Below are 20,340 nucleotides of genomic sequence, written 5' to 3'. Positions count from 1 at the left end.
CGCAGCCGGCTCGGAGCGGCCAACCTGCCTCTGAAGGAGAGCGCCGGCCTCCGAAGTGAGAAGCGTGGGGGGGAAATCAGTGACGTGGGGAATTATTATGCGCAGTTCATTTCCTTGTAATTTAACTCTCAGAGTAACAAAAGCATAATGTATAGCCTAGTTTTCGGGTCTGATTTACAACAACTTAAACTAAAAGATGATTTCTGCCTCGCCCCACCCCCTTTCTGGTCCCTTCTGCTGATATCAGCAGCTGAGAATTTTGTATTGCATCATGCCACCACATCCTCCCTACAGCACAGATCCAGGAAGGGAAAAATATGGAACAGGGTCCCCGCGAACAGACCCGGATGCAAATTGTCACTTTTTTGTTTCAAATCCCGTTGGAGCCTTATTGTCTGTTTTTAAAACTTCATGTTCTTATTACGATGGTTTGGTTAGCATCCTCCACTGCTTTTAAACATTGTGAAGTCTAAATGGGGCAAAGGGCTTCTGTCCGGAAAGGGTCGCAGTGTCAGGTTCAAACCCAGAGGTGAAAGGAGCGAGCGAGCTCCAGGTGCTGGGTTCCCGGCTGACTCACTCCTCCACCCTCCCTGAGACGCCAGGCTGCTTGATCTATCCTTCCTCAGGCTCCTTGAGCACTTACTGACTCTAGCAGCAATTTAGCGTTTTGTAGCTATTGTCTTGTTCTCTAATTGCTTCATATGTGCACTATTTTTCTCCCTAAGGAAGCGGAAATAACATTTTTTTGAGTGCCTACTTTGTCTAAAGCTCTTTGCTAAGGGTTTTCCATGTAATTTCCTTTAGTCCTTGTAATAACTCTGTGGCTTAGATGCAATTGATTTCTTTTTACAGATGACGAAACTGAGTCAGAGAGGTTGAGTAACTTACCCAAGGTACTGGAAATAAGAGGGGGGGATTCAGACACAGGTATATCTTTCTGTTATGTCATTCTCAGGCCACACTGATTGTAAACTGACTGTCTCACTCTTACACAATTGTAACACCAAGTGTAGTGGTGCTGTTCTCTCTCTCTCTCTCTCTCTCTCTCTCTCTCTCTCTCTCCTGTTTATTACAGTCCCATTTCTTTGAATATGTGCTATTGTTATTCCTTAGCTGGACCTTTTAGTCCAAGGGAAGGAGGGGACTACATGTTAGTCCAGAGACTGATTGTGAAATGTCAGCGCTGGAGATTATCTGATGGGGTCCAACCAGCTATCAAAGCAGAGAATAAGTGGAGTAATGTGAACCTGGGTCTCACTCCAGCTCGGTGTTTTCTCCATGCCATTGTCTTGTTTCCCCTTTGTGCTGCCTGATTTGGGTTAGTTTGGTTTTATCTTAGATTTGAGTGATTTCAGACTCCAACTCTACCCCCACCCCAAATATTGGAGGGAAGTTCAGTTAGGAGGAAGAAAAATAGACTTGGTTGTGGAAAAAGAATAGATTGACTAAGGATAGGGGGAAATCAATGGATCTTAAAGCCCTTAAGGCGTGTGCCACGTTCGATGTATTTGGGAACAGCAAGTAGTTGATGAAGGGGCCTGAGTCAAAGTGTGTGTGCTGATATAAAAGAAAAATTCTTTCCATCTGTTGATTGGGATTGGCAAGTGAGTAATAAACTGGCACCCATAAAGTAATAAGAGCTTTTTAATAACTATCTGGCACCTTCCAGAACTCTCAGAGCACTGGACCACTACAAAACAACCCAAGCAAGTTAATAAGATAAAGGCATCGAATAAAGTCATTGAGGAGGTGGTCTCTAAAGACCCAGTGGAACCTACAAACCAGGAGGCTCTGGTGGATTCCGGCCTTCAGGAAGGGAACTTGGGGGACAGAGGAATGCTGATTTCTAACCTCCGAGACCACATTAGTAAAACATATGGAACCAATCAGAGAATTATGGTCCCTATAGGGCGGTTTTAAGAACTCAGAATTTTACCACATTTTAGGGCTAAAGATACAAAAAAGGAAACCTCTTGCACGTCTTGGGGGTTTGAATGTTAAGTTCACCAAGAGGGAAATTCTGCCATGTGTGACATGGATGGATCTGGAGGGCATTATGCTAAGAGAAATAAGCCAGTCACAGAAAAACAAATACTGCCCAGCTCCGCTTACACGAGGTATCTAAAGTAGTTAAATGTATAGAATCCACAGTGGAACGTGTTCACCAGGGGCTGCTGGGAGGGGGAAATGGGGAGCTACTGGCCAATGGGCATGAAGTTTCCATGAAATAAGATGGATAAGCTCTAAAGGTGTGATGTGCCACATTGTGCGTCTAGTTAATAATACTGTATTGTACATTTAAAGATTCACTAAGGGGGAGCCCCTGGGGGGCTCAGTTGGTTGAGTGTCCGACTCTTGATTTCGGCTCAGGTCTTGATCTCACATTTCGTGAGATTGAGCCCTGTGTTGGGCTCCCCGCTGACAGTGTGGAGCCTGCTTGGAATTCTTTCTCTCTCCGTCTTTCTCTGCCCCTCCCCTACTTATACTCTCTTTCCAAATAAATAAATAAACTTAAAAAATGTTGCTTCATGGGTAGGTCTCATGCTAAGTGTTCTTAGCACAATAAAATACTTTTTTTTTTTTTTAAAGAAAGAAGAGAAGGGTGCCTGGGTGGCCCAGTCGGTTAAGTGTCTGACTTCAGTTCAGGTCATGATCTCATGGTTCATGGGTTCAAGCCCCACATCAGGCTCTGTGCTGACAGCTTAGATTCTGTGTCTCCCTCTCTCTCTCTCTCTCTGACCCTCCTCTGCTCACGCTTTGTCTCTGTCTCTCAAAAATGAATAAATATTAAAAAAATTTTAAAAAGAATGAAGAGACAATTATATGTGAAGTTCATGAGCTACTGTGCATGTTCTCCTGACTTACTTGGTGTTTTAAGAACCTCTGAGGGGGAAAAAAAAAACAAAAAACAAAAAACAAAAAAAAAAAAACAAAACCTCTGAGGGGGAGGTAGCTCAAAAGGTTTCTGGGACCAGGATGCCAACCTATAGGAGCTTGTCTAGTTGACTGGGAGGTATGGCATAGGGATGAGAGGCTCATAGAAATCAAACTGTAAGCTGGGGATGGTGTGTAGGGTGTGGGCTCTGGGGGATCCAGACAGAATTTATTTTAAGGGAAGAAAAGGTTGGAATCTGGAAGGGACCTGAAGGTTGGAGAGGTGTGCTGATTTCAAGAACAGCTTGAATGGATGCTCCTGAGCCTGCTCCGATCCACTCATTCTAAGGAAAAATGGACATCCTTAGGAGGATATTGTCCGGTGTCACCAGGCTCGTGAGATTTGAGCACAGCTCCAATCAGGCTCAAGCAGAAAGGCCTACCTCCCTTCATGCTGGACTGCTGATGCTGGGGACTGAGGACAGGCAGGCTGCCTCAGCCCCCATGCCCAGCAGCCAGTGAGCTGCAGCAGCAGCCAGACAAATGACTGGCAGGTGGCAGTGAGGGTGTAGGGGAGCGGTGAGGAGGGCATTCTGGCAGCAGAGGGCAGCTGTGGCTGCGCTGATGCCTGAGTGCATAAGGTGACACTCCCAGGGCCCCAGCAATACTTGCTTGGCAGGAGGAGGAGACCTTGGACGTGGGAGTCCTATGTATGCTGGTAGGGGCAAGGAAGCAGACAGCTGCGAGTGCTCGGGTCCGTGGGATCTGCTTCGTGTTCTCAAACTGCTGAAGGCTTGGGGGCCTCCAAGGAAACTTTTCAACATCTAGGGCAGACTTAATATGAAATGACTGTGAGATTTCTTCCATTTCTTTCTCGTCTCTAGAAGGCTTATGTATGGGGACCTTATCCTAATTCGTCGGTGAAGTATTAAGGCTCAATCTACCATCCTGTTTTAAAACAAGTTTCGCTAAAGCAAAAGTAGAGTCATTTACATGTTAAAAAAAAAATTCCCCGAGGGGTTGATTTAAAAAAAAAATGCTTTCTTCCCAGAGCTATTTCCCTCACCTCCGCTCTAAGCCACTATGAATCCAACCTGATGAAGTTGTGGAAATTTTGCCCTCACTGTCCTACCGTAGGGCTCTTGCACCTGCTATGCCCTCATCCAGGGAGAGAACGATCCAGGTAGTCCGAATGTCTGGTTGTCTTGGGATCATTGCTCAAAGGTCACTTTCTTAGTGAGATCTTCCTAGCATTCATCACCCCAATACACGTTTTGCTTATAATTTGTTTATTGTCTGTCTCCGGTACTAGAAGGACAGAGACATTTTTCAGTCCTGTTCACTGGTATTATCTGCGGAGCCGTGGAGGATTGCCTGGCACAGAATAGGTCCTTACATATTTGTGTGAACATATATTAAAATGTCACACTTTTCATTAATATTTCTGCCACTCAACAGTGCTGGGCTTGAAAGAGGCATTTTATTTTCTCAGCCTCTGTCTTACTATATCTAAGAATTCTTTCTTGCTATATTTAACTCTGGGTAAAGAAAAAAAGGATGCCTAAAGGAATAAGAAACATGCCTTATCAAAAAGCAAATGAAGGCACACAAAGCCAGCGAGGCAACAAAAGCAAAGAAAGATAATTCGGTCCTGGGAAGCTAAAGTGATAATATAACAATAACAATAATAACAGTAATAGTGATAGCTGTTAGCGGGCACCACCTGCAGGCTTGGGCTTCATTTCCCAGACATGTAATTAGTATCACAGAATTGTCTTTCAGGAGCTTAGAATTCCTGTGACCTTATTGGGGCAGGGGGTGGGGAACCATGAAGAAACTGACAGGGTGATACAGAATAACAGGAAGTAGGAGTAGCAACAGGGAAGGAGGTGGGGAAAGAGGAGGCAAGTAGAAGGAGCCGGGCCAACATCCGGGCTGCTCCCCACCCCAGCCCAGGCAGCCGCCCCCGAAACATTCCCTTTGCAACCACCGCAGCTTCTGACCTCTGTTCCAGGATCAATCAGGGCTCAGGTAGGTTTCTCTTCCCTCCCCGTGTCAAGCGTTTATACAATCACCTGCTACCCCTCCCTGGGAAATTAATGACGAATAAGGCATTTTTGAAAATTGCTCCAGACACCATGTTATAATGCTTTAAAATTGCGAGGATCCCAGGTTAAGCACAGTTTGCAAAGCTTCTGAACGCCACAGCATCAGGGAGATACTGGAATCCTCCACGCTTGGAGGAAAGGATGCATCAACAGGTTAGGAAATTTGGCTGTAAGCTTCCTTCGGGAAGGTGAGTGGGGATTTGGAGGGAGAGTGAATCCGTAACTCTACCTCGGCAGTTGGTGACACACGTGAGCTCAGAGAGGCATCCCAACGTTCTTTTGGCACATTGTGCAAAACTAAAACCATCTAGTTGGAGAAATATACCAGGACTCTAGGCACAACAACTAAAATACAGCCCTGCTCATTTTCAATCCAAATGAAACAATGGCCAGGATTCGAAGCTGAGAAACCACAGTGATAAATCCAAGCGAGGAAGGGGAGAGTCACAGCTTCCATTTGTGAAGGGTTTCTCCCCAGCAGGAGCGGAGTGGCATAGACGAGTGCCATCGGTCCCCTTTCAGATAGAGAAATTATGCCAGAGGTGAGGTTGCTGTGATAGGCTTCATATCGCACAGGTGGAGCAGAGTCTTAATAATTACTGGCTGACAGCAGCTGTGGTTTTGATGCCATGGCAACAATCAACTTCTGGTTTATTCTGAGTGGATAAAATTATCCAGGCCACAAAGACATTATTAAAAACAAAATAAGCCCCAAATATCTGTTCCATGGCTTAAAGGCAGTGCTTCTCAAAATTTATTGTGCTTTGGTATCGATGCTGCTCGATAAAAGACCAGGTTCCTCAATTTCTCCTCTGATATTGCTCATTATAGTTTTTGAGGGTGAGGTCCCAAGAATCTTTCTTGCTAATAAGCTTCCCTAAGTGAGCTGGACACAGGCATTTCCTGAACCCCACTTTGACAGACGCCACATTAGATGATGCCTACCAGTTGTTAGTTCAAGCCCCAGCTCGAGAGTTCTCTCGAAGCAGCACTCTAGACCCGTTACTGTCTAATGCGAAAGCCACCAGCCGCGTGTGTCCACTTGAACACGAAAAATGTCGCTAGTCCAAACTGAGATGTGCTCTAAGTGTAAAACTTAGATTTCAGAACTGGATTTCAGGAACAGTATATATAGTAAAGACAAGAGAAGACATCTCATTGAAAATTTCTATCTTGGAGCGCCTGGGTGGCTCAGTCGGTTGAAAGTCTGACTTTGGCTCAGTTCATGATCTCGCAATTCACGAGTCTGAGCTCCGTGTGGGGCTCTGTGCTGACTGCTTGGAGCCCGGAGCCTGCTTCAGATTCTGTCTCTCCCTCTCTCTCTCTCTGCCCCACCCCTGCTTGTGTGCTATCTCTCTCTCTCTGTCTCTTTCAAGAATAAGCGTTTAAAAAAGAAAAATTTTATATTGATTATATGTTGAAAAGATGTGCTTAATAAAATATATTCTTCTCTTGATTTCAAGTTTTTATTTAAATTAGAGTCATTTAGCATATATGGTAAAATTGGTTTCCAGTGCAGAATTTAGTGATTCATCACTACATTTCATACCCAGTGCTCATGACAGGTCCCTCCTTAATGCCCATCACCCCTTTAGCCCATCAATAAAATCTATTCTTAAAGTTAACTTTACCTGTACCTTTTTACTTTTTTTGATGTAACTACCAGAAGGTTTGAAGTTATATATGCGACTCACATTGTATTTTTAGAGCCACGCTGGACACAGGAGTTCCAGATCACAGAACAAATCGTAGAAACTTTCCAGAAAAAGGAGGAAGTATTTCCAGTTTTCTTCTCCTTCATTTTATCTACACCCTTACAAAGAAATGGAAGCAACTGAAGCTGGTCTAGCTTGTATAGCAGAGGTTAAAAGCAGGTAGCATTGCACCCCAAACCCAGGTGAAACCCATCTAGGTATCCTGGTTCACCCGGCAAATGTTGGCCCACCCCATGTTTTCCAAAAAATATAATGTCACTGACATAAAAATAGTTTAATATGTATTTTTATTTTTGTATGCATTATAAAATCTGAAGATCCAGAAACACTGGGCTCACCATCCCAAATGAAAACAATCCTGCTGGCCCCATACAGGACCTGTTTCATGGGGAGCAGGGCTCATGCTTTTCCATTTGCCTGACATTCCTTATTTCCTCCCGACACTGAAACCAGAGGGTCGTTGCCATTTTCATTTTCCTTGTGTTGTTGTTTTTCTCATAGGAAATGCTTATCTTTCCTCTTTATTTTATCCATATTTCTATTGAAAGTGGGAATGTAAAAGTTAGACCACGTCTGCCACAAATAATGAGGAAAACACGTAGCCCACTTTACAGATTTACATTACCGGCTCAGTTTCACGTAGGCATTTGAGTTTGTAACCCTTGCTCAAGAATCATCCTAAAACAAGAGCTCAATGCCTGCCTGCCCTTTCTTTAACTTTTGGCTCATTATTGTGATTTCTCAGCCCCTTCTGGAGCAGCCCTTGTGCTACAGGGATCACTGATCTGCCTTCTTCAGACCAGAGAATGTCCTGATGCCATCTATGTTTCTCAGTGACAGCTGAGTATTCACTGGTAGGAATTCTGTAAGGTCTTACCCTTAAAGAGACTCCTCTCCAGCCTGGGGCTGGCCACTTTGGGTCTTAGTGGTGCGAAGATGGCAAGATTCTGGATGTGTCACAGAGCTGCCGATCTCCGCAGCAGTGACCGCGCTTCCTTGGTTCCATCAACTGTGAGATTATCTCAGGATAAATCAGCCCAGGTGCCATTGTCATAATTTCTATTCTGCTTTTCAGATTTTACTGGGGCTCGATTTCTAAGATCTTCATCATTTAACAGGCAAGAGAAGGCAAAGAACAAAATAAGTAACTCTTATCAAGATTGGGGTCTGAGGGCTTCATCTAACCCTGATGGCTGTGTCTTCCACCCACCTTGCCCTTAGAATAATTCTTCATAACTCAGAACTGGGGAGACAAAAAGATTCAAAATAGCAGAACTGAAGTAGATGAAGTACTAGTTTACGTAATTAGAGAAAGCCTCTTATTTCCTATCTAATGATTTTTGACGATGTATTAGCCAGAGCAGGTAATACTAGCTACTGTAGCAAACAACCTTGGGACATTGGCATAATACAAGTTTGTTTCTTGCCAGTATCCCAGTTAACTGCAGTTTGGAGTAAGGGCTCTGTTCCACACAGTCCTTTGGGAATCCAGGTTTTTTCCATGATGTGGTTCCACTGTCTTCTAGGAACTTGGAGTCTTCACTGGCTCCTGTGAATCTGACTGGCAGACAAGACAAGGAGACCAAGTATAGAAGTTTACGTGAGTGGTTTTAGTCCCGGCAGGAAAACACTTTCCTTAAATTTCCATTGGCCAGAACTCAGTCATAAGGACCCATCGAACTGCAAGAGAAACAAAGATACGAAGTTTAGCTGTGTAGCCAGTGAGAAAAGAAAATGGGTTTTGTGCACCCATGTCAGCATTTTTACCTGATCAGGGTTTAGAAGGGAATGGAATGTGTAGAAAGAAACACAGAGATAACTGAGAAGACAAGGAAACAGCCAGGATCAGATCATTCTGGCTAGGTGTTGGGTCCTCCACAGCCTTGCTTCCTTCATTCTAACCTTGGATGCATAGGGCTGACAAATTGTTTTTCATACCTCTACAGGCAGCCAAATGGATTACTCTGCTTTTCCCAAATAAATTTAATAAAGAACACAAGGACCTTTCTGTTACCAGAATCCAGTGTTCAGTTCCAGCCCAGTGCGACCTGTGACTTAACACATCTGTTCTAGTGATTAATATTGTTTAGGACACAGAGAAATATTTCTCCAAATCTCTTGCCCTGCCTCCTTCAATCAAAAGACAATGGCACTCATCATAATGCTGTGAAGTTTTGTGGCTTTTTCTGCTGACAACAAAGATGGACCTTGCTTTAAACTATGAGGAGGATTTGGTCCGTACAAACATTTAGGTTAGAGTAAAAAAAAAAACTGTCAATTTTTCCCTTTTAGTATCTTTGAAATAGATTCTCACATCATGAAGTATTCTTTTTCTTTTTTTTTTTTTAATTTTTTTTAAACGTTTATTTATTTTTGGGACAGAGAGAGACAGAGCATGAACAGGAGAGGGGCAGAGAGAGAGGGAGACACAGAACTGGAAGCAGGCTCCAGGCTCTGAGCCATCAGCCCAGAGCCCGACGCGGGGCTCGAACTCACGGGCCGTGAGATCGTGACCTGAGCTGAAGTTGGATGCTCAACCGACTGAGCCACCCAGGTGCCCCGAAGTATTCTTTTTCAATAGTGTAGAGCACTATCTTCCTCTCACGTCCCGATTTGTGGTTTCAGAGGTACCCACGGCTGTGTGTATGTGATGGCTGAGCAACAGTTTGCAATGTTAAGTAACTCATATTCCTTTTAATTTTCATATATGTAAGCCTAAATATATCATTCATGAGACATGATACCAATTCTTTACTTGGGTAACTGGATGGACACCAAATGCTAGAATTGTAAATATTCCTAGTTTTGTAAGAATAGTTAATATTTTAATGTATTTGTGAGATATGATTCACATACCACATGATTCACTCATTTTATGTGTATAGTTCAGTGGTTTTAGGATATTCACAGAATTGTGCATTTGTTACCTCAATCTTATAACATTTGCATCACCCCAAAAGAAACCCTGCTTCCCTTACCTGTCGTGCCCCATCTCCTCATCCCTGCCCCTGAGCCTTTGGCAACTACAAATCTGCTTTCTGTCTTTACGGATTTGCCGGTTTTTGACATTTCCTGTAGATGGAATCAACCTCGTGGGGCCTTTTGTGACTTGGTTTCTTTCGCTTAGTATAATGGTTTCAAGGTTCATCCATGTTGTAGCACGTATCGGTACTTCACTGCTTTTTACTGCCTAATCATATTCTGTTGTACGGATATACCACATCTTGTGTATCCGTTCATCAGTTGGTAGATATTTAGATTGTTCCTACTATTTTTTTTTAGCTATTATGAATAACGCTGCTATGAGCATTCATGTTGATGGTTTTTTCTGGATGTACATTTTTATTTTTCTTGAGTACATACCTAGGAATAAAATTGTTAGCAAGATTTAATTAAATTTGTGAACACTTTTAAAGTTTTGGCTCTATTTAAATACATTGACTTAAAATTTTGATATTCATTAATTGCAATTTGAATTCATCTTTTATTCTTAATAGATAATTTAAAATATCTTGAAAAAGTAAAATTTTGGAAATGTGAAGAATAAGTGTATACTTTTTATTTTAATTTGCTTTTTAATAAAAATACATTTAAATTGTTGGCTTAGAATCCAATATTCCTTTTTTTAATCCTTTAGGCTATTATTGTTAGTACTATAAGTTATATGTAAATCTCGATTATTATCAACCTAGTGATTTTGATGGAAAAAAGGCAAGAAAAAGAAATCATGTAAAATAAATGTATAACTGTTTGTGAATCATATATGTATCTTATTACTCACCCCAAATTGTGAGCCTATCAACAGCACACAGAAGCATGAGCAAAATATTTAAATCTTGTCATTTAAAATTCAACCATATAAAAACCATAGATGTCTATGCATCTTTCCATTTTGTTGTCATTTTTCTATGTTTTTATGAAAGTATATTTGTCAAGGTAGGAGGATAGAACATATGTTATTTTGTGGTATGTTAGCTTGACTTTTAACTTTTCAATATTTAGATATATGATATGAGGATCTCTATTTCTACTCTGAACACAGCCCCTGTAGGGTTTAGGGGCAGACCTAGTACAGGGTAGTTAAATGAAGATCAGTCAACACTTGTTGATTGATTGGTCTAGAACTGGAACAAGGGCAAGATTTCTTCTTAATGTTGTTTAACAATTTTTAATTTTCTTATACCCCGTGCTTTAGTCTCAGTGAGAGACATTTGGACTTGATTACCTTGACTAGGATGGACAGCTATAGCTGGCTGGTTATGGGACCACACGTAAAGTCTAATTCACACTAACAAAGGCATGTAACTAAATTCTCCACACTAAACTTCTCTACTTACGGTATCATTGCCAACTCGATGGAATTCTGCCTGCCAATCTAAGAAGTAAATTGCTTATTTGAGCATTACTAATTATTTTACATTCCATATTCATGAACGTGGGAAGCCCTGGGCCTTGTTGACCCAAAAGAATGTCAAAATCGGCTTTCTACTTTTTATAAATTGCAATCAGAAACTCTGTATTATCATTAGATAGATAACAAAGACATACTGAGTGAATATTTTGTGTTGGGTGCTATCTGGTCCCTATGCAAGGAATTGGGAAGTAGAGAATACAATAGAGTAAGATGCAGTATAGCGAACATTGGACATTTGGGAGGAGTGTGTCATTCTTTCTATTTGGGAGAAGTTTGTCAAACCACTCAGAGGCATGTAGCCATATGCATTTATAATCATCCTCACCATTCTGTGGTTTAGCTTGGGCATCTCTGTCTTGACTATGGGACTGAGTCATCTGGGGTGGCTCAGCTCCACAGATGATCAATCTGGGTTCAGGCTGATGGGCAGCCACCGCTCGTTGCATGTTCTTCTCGTGACAATAGCAGTGGCACAGAAGGAAGACCCATTATGCAGACTAATGTCAAGTCTTTGCTCGTGTCACTCCTGTTGATATCCCATTGGCCAAAGCAAATTGTATGGTCAAGCCTGTGATGAGAAAGAAAGAAAAGTGAATATTTTTGGCACTGTCCAAACTATTACAACCCCTCTAAAGTGGGTCTTGGTGGATTCAGAGCTCTCCACCTCCCACTTCAGATGCTAAAAGAGGTAAGACATCTCTTTTTCTGGCTTCTGCCTTGGCTTGGTCACTAGACAATCCAGAGGGGATGGCTCTGGAACATTCCTTCTCAAAGAAGGAGCAGTGAGAGAGATCACTCCCTCAGCAATGGTGCTATCAAATGAGGGACAGTCATGTCATCAGTAGGTTTCTTGCCAGATTTTTCCTGGGGCAATGACCTTGGCTATGTTCTCCTTTGCCTAGGCTTCCTTTGGTCTTTCTGGTTTTCTGAGCCTGGTTCTATAGTCTTCAAGATGATTTCTGATATTGACCCAGTTAATTGCTTTCTCCTAGATAGCTAGAGATAGTTTCGATTGCTTGCTACCAAGAAAGCTAACTGGTACTCATAGACCCAATATTTTCCCTTGAAAAATATTATGTAGTCTGAGGAAGCAACATTCTCAAAGACTCTTGAACGCAACCTTGAATGTATCATATGATATTCCAGGAAACAAAGGTATGAAATTTAGGGGCTAAGAGCAATGATTTTACATCTCATTCTTGCTGTGAGACTTTGTTGTATGATTTAACTTCTCAGAGCATTGTTTTTCTCATCTGTGAGTAGGAACAGTACTATCTACCTCACCAGATCTTTGCAATGGCATGTGTAAATCTCCTAGTACAGTATTAGCATGCAGTAGATATTTAGAACTAGTAATTACTACTTTTACTGTCAAAAGGTATTATTCAGAATAGGGGAAGCTTCCTGAAGGAAGGAAGCTTTAAGTAAAGTCTTAAAGAAAATAGGAGTCATAGACTGATGAAGGAAAAGAGAGGAGTATTTCAGAAAAAGATATCTGTAATAGAGTACAGGGGCAAGATTGACAAGTTAAATGTGAGAGATATGGAGAAGACTGGCATGGCTACTTATATGGGGTACATCTCCATGACAAGGAGAGGAAACTTATAGAGCAGGAGAAGATCTGATGCTTAATATAGGTCTCCCCTCATAGACAAGATTTAAATGTGATAATTTGGTAATAGGGAGGCCTCACAGATTTTCAGTCCGTTGGAGAATACCTGTATAGAAGAACAAATGACATATATTTTAAAAATATTGGGGGGGTTATGTGTGGGATGGTTCATGGTGGAAATAGAGTCTAGTTAGAAACTAGTTGCTGTAAATCTAGTATAGCATGATGAAAATCTGGGCTGGGGTGATGGCTGTGGAGGTAGAATCATTGGGAAGCCCATCTGACGAATACAGGTTGCTCAGTGACTCTTTAGATGCAAGGATAGGGAGAGGCATAGGGTCACTGCTGCATTTGGAAAGGGACTGAATTTATACGGTCAGAATAAATAATTGCTTCTAGGGTTGCCTGGGTGGCTTAGTTGGTTGAGTGTCCGACTTCAGCTCAGGTCATGATCTCGAAGTCCATGAGCTCAGGCCTCACATCGGGCCCTGTGCTGACAGCTCAGAGCCTGGAGCCTGCTTCGGATTCTGTGTCTCCCTCTCTCTGCTCTTCCGCTGCTCGTGCTCTGTCTCTCTCTCTCTCTCCCTCAAAAAATAAATAAACATTAAAAAAATTTAAAAAAGATAATTGCTTCTTTTTATTGATCTATAATTCACGTATTGCATTAGAGTGCTCTCCAGAGAAACAGAACCAATAGAATTGATTAATTTATGGATTATGAGGAATTGGCTCAGGTGGATATGGAGGACAAGAAGTTCTACCATCTGTCATCTGCCAGCTGGAGACTCAGAAAAGCTGATGGTATAATTCTAGCCTGAGTCCAAAGGTTTAAGTACCAGGGGAGGCGATAGTATATTTCCCATCAACTGATGTTCCAGCAGAAGCAGGCAGGCAGGAAAAGAATGAATTTTCCACTTTTTCTCCTCTACAGGCTCTCAGAGAGAATTGGATGATGCTGACCCACAATGGGGAGGCCTATCTCCTTGACTGAGTTCACCGATTCACATGCTAATCTCATCTGGAAACATCTTCACACACCCAGAAATAAGGTTTAATCTGGTTCCCCATGGCTCCAGTCAAGTTGATATAAAAGTTAACTGTCACACATACATTTCGCCGTACAATTAGAGTATACAATTCAGTTGTTTCAGTAGATTCACAAAGTTGTGAAACAATCCCCCTTATTTAATTCCAGAACATTTTTCATCAAGCCAAAAAGAAACCCAATGCCTGCTAGTAGTCACTCCCTTACCCCTGCCCCTGTAGATCCTGGCAACTACTAATCTACTTTCTATCTGTAGATTTGCCTATTCTGGCATTTCATATAAATGGAATCATGCAATGTGTGGCCTTTTGTGTCTGGCTTCTTTCACTCAACATAATGTTTTCAAGGTTTATCTGTGTTGTAGCATGTGCCAACACATGCTGGGTTCATTCCTTTTTAGGTTAAATAATATTTCATCATATCGGTATACCAATTTTATCCGTTCATCAGTTAATTTGGGTTGTTCCCATTTTTTTTGGCAATTAGGAATAATGCTGCTGTAAAGTTTTGTGTGTGAGGTTTTTGTATATGTACAAGTTTTATTCATATGGTTTTAATTCTCTTGGGTGTATACCTGCAAGTGAATTGCTGGGCCATATGCTGACTATGTTTAACTACCTGAGTTGTCAGAACGTTCTCCATAGCAGCTACGCCATTTTACATTTCTACCAGCAATGGATAAAGGTTCCAGTTCATCCACATTCTTATCACACTTGCTTTTTGTTTGTTCCTTTTTGTCTTTATAACCATCTTCGTGGGTGTGAAGTGGCATCTTGTTGTGGTCTGAGTTGCATATCCTCAGTAAATTAATGTTGTTGAGCATCTTTCTATGTGTTTATTGTCCATTTGTATGTTTTCTTTACAGAAATGTCTGTTCAAATCCTTTGCATAGTAATGAGATTTTTGCCATATCTTATGACCTAATCTAAGAACATCTCCACAAAGTGCCATATTTTATAGCTCCTTCAGGTATAATCTGCACTATCAGAAAATTCTGAGGTTTCCAAAGTTTTTGAGGAATGAGGGTGATGCCTCTTTCATTTTATTTGGTCTGCAGGTATGATCAAGAATTTAAGCTGCACTAGGGAGCTATTTTTCCACTCGTTCCCTCTTTCTCATTTTTTGTTCACATTCCTTGAAGATAATTGATATTAACACTTTGGATTTATTTTTTTAATCTTCTTTCATCTGATACCAAGGACAAATGAAATGAAATTCTTTTCAAAAGTTAATTAATTTAACTTTATTTGAACTGTCTCTCAAATGGAGCTTAGTACTTCTAAATTAGTGGTAGAGAAGTAAACTACACAAGGACTTTTTTTAAGTAGCTATAAAACAAAAGAGTTGGACTAAATTATCTCAAATTTTTCTTTCACCTTTTAATATTCTGGATTCTGACATGGTTGGTTTTTAACTGAGATGGGATGTGAACCCAGGAATTCTAACTTAAGCCCCCTTCCCTGGTCAAGATGTCATTTTTCTCTGATGAAGTAACATTTGCAAAGTAAGTCTTAACTGGTCCCTTGGAGGCTGAAAACTCTGGAAACATAAAAAATAGGTCATAGAAGGAAAGGTTCAGAAACTAATGTATGTACTTAAGAGAGTGGTCATAGTAATTATCTGGTGGGTGAACTGTGCTTCTAGATAAAAGTCATGGGTAAAAAATGCAAAACAGATGGTGGTTAGGCAGTGGGGTGAAATTATTCCTTGGAAACCAATGAAATTTGGACTGAGACATTTTGAGAAGTCCAAAATGTTAACGGAAACCTTGACAGTAGATTAAAAAATATGTGGAAAATATTATCCATTTGCAATCTGCTTCCATCTAGCTATTAAGATGGGATCAAATAAACCTGAAAATAGAATCAGGAGGAAATGGAAGCTAGTCTGGTGCTACAAGTTGGAGGTAAAATGGGTTTCAGAGCCACGGAAAAGTTTGTGTGCGCTAAATGCTGGGTTTCCTCTGTTCTCAGCATATTTCCAGTCTTCTCCTGGAACTATTTGAGAGAGGAAGGCTAAAGAGAAAAAAGAATTTGAATTTGAATTGGTTGGGTATGTTTTGTGCTTAGCACTTTTCTGGGATCCTCCTTAGGTTATTTGAGCCCTGGACTAGAGGAGCTTAAAATCTTATTCCTACACAGAACACTTTAGCTAGGGGTTTAAGGCAGTGTATGACTGAATGTTGGAACATTTATTATATGAGTTACGAATTCTATGCTATAAAAAGTCAGAGTGCCATGATTGATCCAGGTCAGAGAAATTGGGCTCAGGAAGGGCATCTAAGGTACAGTGGCCTGGACTATGGACTTGAACAATGAGTGGAATTCAGTCAAGAGAAGTAGAAGGAAGAGGGCATTTTATTGGAAGGACCTGTAATGACTGAAGATTCGGTATTGGGGATAAGCATGGTGTGTTCTGGGAGTAGAAAGTGGTCTTGTTTGATTAGGGTGGAATATCTTATTAGAAGTCAGAAAGCTATAGAGCTAACTACAGCAAATGGGCCTTGAATGTGAGATATGAAAGCTCTTGTTACTAGAGACTGAAAGAACAGAGAACTCTTTGCTGGATGCCACCCTAAAAAGACAAAGGCTGTATAAGAAGAAAAAATGTTATATACAAAGAATCAGCATTAGGATTATTTTTTAAATGGAGTTGCAAACCTTGACTTGATCTAATTCCTTGGTAGAGTCATACTATCAGATAGAATCATACAGCAGAATGTAAAAATTGAAACAAAACCTAAAATCATCTAATTATTTCTTCTCATTATATGTAAGAGAACTCGGGATTCTGAGGAAATAAGTAACTTGCTCAAGGTCATATAGTTGGGAAGAAGTCCTCTCTCTCTGACCCTGGTCTCTCTACCACAAAAAACACGTTGTTTAAGCTTCAATCCTGATTTGCTGAGATCTTGATCTTGCAGCTCACGTTCAAACTAGCCAGAAATTTGTTCCACTTCTTTCTAGTATCTTTGTGGGTAAAAGATCATTGTATATAAAATAGCTTAGGGCTATGTCCCTCAAGGTGTGGTTTGTGAATCAATTGCATTAGAATATTCCTAAATTTCACCTCAGAATTATTGCTAAAACGTTTGTGATTAGAGCCTCAGAATTTTAATCAGGAATCTGGGTGATTTTATACACTAAGATTTGAGAATCATTGCCCTAAAGCAAAACAAAATTCATCCAAACTGTTTTATTTTGTTTTTGAGCCTCAAGTGGATTATGCGCAAAAACAACTTAAATAATTATTACTTTGTTATTTGAAAGGATTGAAGAGCTAGAGATTTTGCATTTTAGTGTTCATACATAATATTCATCTATTCAATTCTTGGAACCCTATGGGGGGAAAACATAAAAATGTGAATTATTTTGTAGTCACATAGCTGCAAGCTGAAAGAAGACTTGTATCTGATATTTGTATGTGCAAGTGTGTATTATATATATTGTGTATATAATTTTGTAAAAATATATATATTTACATATATATTTACATTATAACATAGAGCATACCCAATGAAGAAACTGAATTGTAAATCCATTATCTGTGTTTGTTGCCCAAAGTCCCTGATCCAGATGATTTTTACAGATTAGAGTTATCAACATTTCAGGAAATAGATCATCTTTGGCTTATATGTGTTGTTTCAGAAGGAAAAAAAATATTGTCACCGTAATCTTATGGGTCTAACATAATTATGGTTCAAAAATTAGATAAGAACAGTACAGGAAAAGAAAAAATCAGGATCATTTCGCTTAGAAAATAGATGCAAAAATCTTAAATCAAATATCAACCAAATTGAATCAAATCCCCAAACTATATTATTATCAAGAAGTGTTTATTCCAAGAATGAAAGAATAACTTAACATCAGAAATTCACCTCATTAAAGGACTACAGAAGAAAAATCATTGATTATCTCAATATATGTGGAGAAAGCATCTTATATAGTTATAAGGATAACTTCAGATCACAGTGACCAATCCTGGTCAGAGAAATCAGGCTGGATTATAATGTTATATATAGCATATATGTTCATCAGAGTTATTTATAATAAAACCTGTTAGTAAATGAGGAATAAAAGGAAACACTCTTTTTTTTTTTTTTTTTAACATTTTTTTTTAAAATTTATTTTTGGGACAGAGAGAGACAGAGCATGAACGGGGGAGGGGCAGAGAGAGAGGGAAACACAGAATCAGAAACAGGCTCCAGGTTCCGAGCCATCAGCCCAGAGCCTGACGCCGGGCTCGAACTCACGGACCGCGAGATCGTGACCTGGCTGAAGTCGGACGCTTAACCGACTACGCCACCCAGGCGCCCCAAGGAAACACTTTTAATTTGATAAAGTCTACATGCCTAAAACCTATAGTAAACATTATATTAACAGAAAAACTCTAGATTTATCCTAGTTAATATCAGGTAAAAGATATATTTATCATCGCTACCGATAACATAATGCTAGATGTCCTGACCAATTATATAAGACCAGAAAAAAAGGAAGTTCTAGAAAAGTAGTGCTAAAACTATAATGTTTTGCTGATGATTGTTGCCACTGAAAATGCAATAGAATTAAATCAACGAATCATTAGAAGCATCAAGAGTTCAATAAAGTTGATGGATACACAATTATCTATTAAAATCTATAGTGTTCTCTATCAGCAAAACAAACCAGAAAATATCACAAAAATAAAATACCATTCACAACAGTTATAAGAGCTGGCAAACTATGGCCCATGAGACATACTCATGGCTTACTGTCTATTTGTTGTGAGGATTTATTGGAACACAGCCATGTCGATCTGTTTACATATTGCCTATGGCTGATTCAACTGCAGAGTTTAATGGTTGCAAGAGAGAGAGAGTATGGCCCATGAATCCTAAAATGTTTATTATCATATCCTTTACATAAAAAATTTGCCAACTTATATAAGATATTCAAAAGTAAACATAAGGTATCCATAATACCTTATGAAGGAGCTTGTTAAATGCCATTTAAAAAAGCATTTGAGAGGCACCTGGGTGGCTCAGTCAGTCGAGTGTCCAACTCTTGATTTTGGCTGAGGTCATGATCCCAGTGTTGTGGGATCAAACCCAGCCTCCCTGCTTAGCGTGGAGCCTGCTTGAGATTCTCTCTCTCTCTGCCCTTCTCCCCCACTCATGCATTCTCTCTCTCTCCCTCTCAAAAAAAAAAAGCATTTGAATAAAAGAGATATCATGTGTAGGATGGGATGATTTATCATAGCAGTCCATTCTCCCCTAATCTAATTCTCCCCATCTAAAAAATCTATAAATTCAACGCAATTCTTATCAAATTATTGTCTGGATTTTGAGGAACTTGACAAATTCACTTTAGAAATTATGATAAAGGAAGAGAGTGCCTGGGTTGCACAGTTGGTTAAGCGTCCAACTCCTGATCTCAGCTCAGGTCATGATCTGATGGCTCCTGAGATCGATTCCTGCATCAGGTTCTGCACTGACAGCATGGAGCCTGCTTAAGATTCTCTCTCTGTCTCTCTGTCTCTCCCCCCCACTCTGGTGCACACACACCAGATAGAATAATAAATAAATACAATAGAATAAATAAATAGAAAGTATGATAAAGGAATAAATGAGTATAAATACCCAAGTAAAACAAAGAAACAAAGAAGGGAGATGCATGTTAGCAGATATTATTAAGACACAGTAAAAGCCATAGTATCAAAAATAGTATGTAATAGATGCAGACACAGAAAGACCAGTGGGATGTACTAGACGGCTCAGAAACATACACATGCATGTACTTATATATGTGTGTGTGTGTGTGTATGTGTATAAACTTGTAATTACGGCACCAAAAGCAATAGGAAAAGGAAATGTTGTTCAGAATATGGCCTTGGAGGGTGTCTAGGTGGTTTAATCGGTTAAGTGTCTGACTCTTGGTTTTGGCTCAGGTCATGATCTCACAGTTGTGAGATGGAGCCCCATGTTGGACTCTGTGTTGGAGCCCTTCTGTATTGGGCTCAATGTGGAGCCTGTTTGGGATTCTCTCTGGCCCTTTACCTCTGCCCCTCCCCCCGCTCAAAATAAACATTAAATAAAGGATATGGTATTGGAACAACTAGTTTAGTATATGTGGAAAAATGAAGTTGGATTTCTACCTTATACCATATATAAAAGTGAATTTCAGATGGATTTAAAGTATAAATGTAAAAGGTAAAACTGAAAACCTAGTGCTGAAAATTGTGAGAAAATAGCTTTATGATTGTTGCATAGAGAAAATTCTCTTGAAACAGACCCCAAAGGCACAAACTACAGAGTAAAAATTTGATGGGTTTGATTACATCAAATAGCATATTTTTGTTCTATTAAAGATGCCATTTAAAAATTTAACGGATACATATTAGACCAGAAAAAGTTATTTGCAACATCAAAACAACAAGGAATACATATCTAAATTTACAAATAACTCTTGTTAGTCAAGCAAGCAAGTAAACCAATCAAATGGATAAATGAACAAAGAAGACAGGATAAATAGGAAGTTCATAGAAGGGGAGGCCCTCAAAGAAAGAATAACTGATATGTGAAGAGATGCTCACAT

This window comes from Panthera pardus, unplaced genomic scaffold, assembly GCF_024362965.1.
Source record: "Panthera pardus isolate Hobbes unplaced genomic scaffold, ASM2436296v1 HiC_scaffold_10, whole genome shotgun sequence".
In the NCBI taxonomy this organism is placed as follows: Eukaryota; Metazoa; Chordata; class Mammalia; order Carnivora; family Felidae; genus Panthera; species Panthera pardus.
The sequence above is the reverse complement of the archived record's forward strand: the minus strand, read 5'-3'. Positions refer to the sequence as shown.